The sequence below is a fragment of the Suricata suricatta genome, chromosome 7, assembly GCF_006229205.1.
Source record: "Suricata suricatta isolate VVHF042 chromosome 7, meerkat_22Aug2017_6uvM2_HiC, whole genome shotgun sequence".
NCBI lineage: Eukaryota > Metazoa > Chordata > Mammalia > Carnivora > Herpestidae > Suricata > Suricata suricatta.
The window spans coordinates 91,000,369-91,004,969 of record NC_043706.1 but is presented as its reverse complement, the minus strand read 5'-3'; the positions used below and the strand labels follow the sequence as shown (position 1 = coordinate 91,004,969).

Below are 4,601 nucleotides of genomic sequence, written 5' to 3'. Positions count from 1 at the left end.
ACCACAACTTATTTCCAGTCTAAAAATGCTACAGTGGTATATGTCCTTACAATACAATGACACAAAATAGGGTTGTGTGCAAGTAGGAAAGATATTTATTTATTTACTTATTTATTTTAAATTTTTTAATGTTTATTTATTTTTGAAAGATAGCAAGAGACAGAGCATGAGCTGGGGAGGGGCATAGAGAGAGAGAGAATCCAAAGCAGGCTCCAGGCTCCGAGCTGTAATCACAGAACCCAAAGTGGGGCTCGAACTCCAGAACAGGGAGATCATGACCTGGGCCAAAGTTGGATGCTTAACCGACTGAGCCACCCAAGCACCCCTATTTATTTATTTTTTTAATAAGTTTATTTATTTAGAGACAGAGAGCATGAGCTGGGGAGGAGCAGAGAGAGAGGGGGAGAGAGAGAATCCCAAGCAGGCTCTGTGTTTTCAGTGCAGAGCCCCATGTGGGGCTTGATCCCATGACCATGAGATCATGACCTGAGCTGAAACCAAGAATCAGATGCTTAACCAACTGAGCCACCCAGATGCCCCAGTAGAAAAAATATTTAGAAACATGAATGAGCTTGAAGTTTAGTTGAAGCAATGCAATGACAGAATGTCGGGGTGTAAACTGGGTGCAAACAAAGAGACAGAGGCCAGGACAGACCTGCCCATTAACCATTTGTTTATTACCTGATCCTGGGCACTGTCTGAGGGCTTCTTGAGCCAGAAGCAATTCTATATTGCACAGAGTCTTCTTCTAGCCTCCTGCCACTGGTGTCCTCTTGCTGAAGCACAAACCAATGAGGTCCATGCTCCATTCCTCTGTATGGACTTCATTGTTCAGCAGATAGTTTTTTCTTTGAAAGAGACTTTAATTAATTAATTAATTAATTAATTTTAAATGTTTACTTTTGAGAGAGAGAGCACAAATGGGGGAGATGCAGAAAGAGAGGGGAATAGAGAATCCTAAGTGGGCTCTGCACTGATAATGGTGAGCCTGTTGCAAGGATTGATCTCAGGAACCATGAGATCATGACCTGACCTGAAGTCAGATGCTCAGCTGGCTGAGCTCCCTAGGTTTTTAGAAGCCAACGGTTTCTGGATTTGCAGTCTATGGAACCATATTGAAACTCTGTTAAATTAATAAGGTTGTAGCTTGTAGTTGAGAATTAAAGAAATGAGAAATTTCCCAGCTTATATCTGCGTAACATCTCCGTGCCGCATCATAAAAAACCACCCTCCATTTTCGCAGCTCAGAATCTGTGACAGTAATAATGATTTGAATTTAAAACTAAAATTGGATAATTTGGGGGGTGGAGAATAGAAGAAATTATGGATTGAATCAAAGAGTTATATTCCTCAGAGGAAGCTGCAGGTGGGGAAAACAATTCACTTGAGTTTGGTTTTGAGGATTAAAAGGGGGAAATTCTTTTTCAGAGGCACTGAAAAATGTAAGCAGTATGTGATTCAAAGATGTCCACCATATGGATTTGAATGGATCAGTTTTCAGAGAACAGTGACATCAGAGAGCAATTCTCAACTTCTGAAGCCCTGTGAGCCCAGGAAGCTGGGGGAGCTTAAAATGCCCTGAAATTAATTTTCTTGCTTTTATGATTTTAGTCAGTGTTTTCATTTTAGTATTGATACCCAGAAGTAGTTTCCCAAAGGACTCATCTTTTTAAATCGCATCAAATAAGCAAATGACACTATTCATTTACTTGAACAACTAGAATACAAATTTTAAAAATTGCTGAATTGTGTCAAGTTCAAATGACCAAGATCAAATTTACATACATTCAAGTCTACGAGGGGATTTACTCAAAATTATTACAACTTTGAAATGTGCATTTAAATAAGCTGTAGAAGGAAACAGTGGTAAACCCTGGAATTAAAAGTATGTAAATATTTTACTTTGTTTTCATTTTTGTCCCTAAATTTCTTTGCACTTTTGATAATTCTTTGTTTAACTCAGTTTATCCATTTTAAGTTTTTATTGTTAAATTTTTAAGCTCTATCCACATTCAGCATTATACCCCAACAATGCAAAGTTCTATGAATTTCTATTTACATGTGAATTTCAATCACAGTCCCAGCAGAAAATTTTCACATCATCTGGTCCATTCATCTCAGTTGTCAAGAAGAAACCTTGGGCATGAAAAGGGAAAAAACATTTCTCATGGACACAAAATGATTTAGCAGCAGAGATGAGCCTCAACAATTACCACCACTGGGTCCTCGAGTCTAGCACCTTCTCCCACCTTTCCTCTTTTTCCCACAGATTGCCTTCCCTGCATGTCTGGAGTCTTCTGGGTCCTCTTCCCAGCCAGGACCTGATCAATGGGACAGAGATTGAAGTTAAAGACGAATGGAAAGAGAAAAAGGTCACTATTGAGGTGTGGGATTTATCACAAATCAAAGCTAAATTCAGATGAGTTTTGTTTGAATTATAAATCGTTTTTCAGTTATTCGCATTCCTCCTTTGCTTCATTAAAACAGTGAAAGGCAAAACCATTCATCAATCCAGATTTTCATACTAGACTGGGGAGTATGAAAGGAGTATGCTCAGTGCTTCCCTAGCACCTTTACCGATATTATAGGCCTTCGCTTGGCCACAGTTCTGTATGAAAAAGCCTTTAAATGTGGGAGTCAATTTCTCTCATAAAAAAAAATCATTACTCGTCTCCAATTATGTGCATAAAAAATAGTGGATATTGTGGGGATACAAAGATGTATAGCAAGGTCTCTGCACTGGCAGAGCTTATAATAGAAATTTTAAGTTAAAAATATAACTTTTCAACTCAAAAAACATTCGTAGGCTGCCAGTTAGTAATCGTTGCGTGTTCTTCTTTTTGTATTTACTGGAAGGAGAAATCCTAATAGTTTGGTGGGAAAAGGCATCATTGGGGTTTTCCGCCCGCCTTCTGGAAGGAAGCATGCAGTATTTCAGACAATACAATAACGTTCTTCCAGCAAGAAGGAACTAGCTCAGTGCCTAAAAGTGGTTCAAGGCAAAAGTTCCTGAGAGAAAGTAGTTTGTGGGAGATGTAAGTGGAATACTAAGGGACTAGCTTTGCTTGCTGTTTCATAATGCTGGAAGAAAGGGAAAACAAAAGCTTTTTCCCCTCCCACTCTTCTCTAGACTTCCATTGGCTGGGTGCCTGTGACTGACAGCCTTGCTTCCAAGGCTATGGCCACCTGCTCTTATTTGGCGCCAAGTGGTGGTGTGGGGTGAGGTGACTCCTGCAGTAGGATCCCCTAAGTATAATAAAATTATTTGCTGAAATTTTTACTTATGAACATAAATTCTTACTTTCATAATGGTAAATGAAGTTTTTATTCATGAATATGAAATATTAACTTATGAATATGTAGTACACCCTTTCCCCCAGCAAGTGCCAGCAAGAGGTTCTCCCCCAACCAACCTCTGTTGGCTCCCTTCCCCAGGTGCCTCTCCCTACTCCTGTGTTTCCTCTAGGAAACTGGATTCTTTGGCCTGTCTCAATCATCATGCCAGCAGGAGCCTATTGGCTCCTCAGGAATTAGCAACCACGAGACACACCTTGACTGAACAGAATCTATTTCTCAGCCAGCTCAGCATATTAATTATAAAGGAATAGAAGCAATCTACACCTTCAGAGGTAGGTGAGAATCGCTATTCCATTTGTTAACATATAAACATATTCATGAAAATAAAGACAAAATTGAGGACATTCAAGAATAAGGGTGACTTTAAAGACAGTTCAAGTGGTTTAAATATGTATGTTAAGCTTTATGGCAACTCTGCAGAGCTGAAGTTACCGTGGCTCTAGAGTTTTAGTCTGGTAAAGGATAACTGTAGTTATTCTTAAATAAAAGGATTCAGGGCACCTGGGTGTCTCCTTAGGTTAGGCATCTGACTTTGGCTTAGGTCATGATATCAGGGTTGGTGAGTTTGAGCCCCACGTTGGGCTCTATGCTAACAGCTCAGAGCCTGGAGCCTGTTTCAGATTCTCTGTCTCCCTCCCTCTCTCTATGCCCCTCCACCACTCACGCTGTCTCTCTCTGTCTTTCAAAAATGAATAAATATTTAAAAAAAAATTTTTTTTAAGGATTCATTGGAATGCTTTGGTTCCATCCTCATGATGATTTAGCAAGTTTGATTCCTTTGGAAAGAAATGTTTAGATCTGTGCCCCTTTTAACAAAGCTTTTCTTTTACACTTGTAAAATATAAATAGAACCACTTAAGGACAATGTAGAGGAGAACCAGTCTTACCGAGGTTTTCTGAATTTGAAGTGTCTGTTTTTGCTCTGTACTTTGGTCACGATGAGTGGCGGTGGGGCTTTCCTGGAAGCTATGTGGTGGAGAGCTGGCCCAGACCTGGCCTTCCCCACTCATACCATGTGAGCAGACCCACGACCTCACCACCACCCTGCCTCAGGACAGCAACAGAAAGCACTATCCGTGTCACAATAGTTCTATTTAAATCCTGCCAGGAGAAACCCGGCCTGAGAGTAATGATTGGTGGAGTCAGGGGCAGACTTGTGCGTGTCTTTCCTTTCCTTTCCAGGGTCAATCCCTCATGTTTAAAGTAGGAGACTCTCAAAGTCAGGAAACTAGTCAGACATCCAA

At 40.2% G+C, this 4,601-nt stretch overlaps 1 long non-coding RNA gene across 1 annotated transcript; it reads right to left on the bottom strand.

Annotated features, from left to right (window-relative positions):
• Positions 1-2,032: 2,032 nt before the first annotated feature.
• Positions 2,033-4,360, bottom strand: LOC115295566. The gene is made up of 3 exons (XR_003910472.1): positions 4,245-4,360; positions 2,250-2,321; positions 2,033-2,136 (listed from the first exon to the last, which is right to left on the bottom strand). It is a non-coding gene; the product is annotated as an uncharacterized LOC115295566 (long non-coding RNA).
• Between the last annotated feature and the right edge of the window lie 241 nt (positions 4,361-4,601).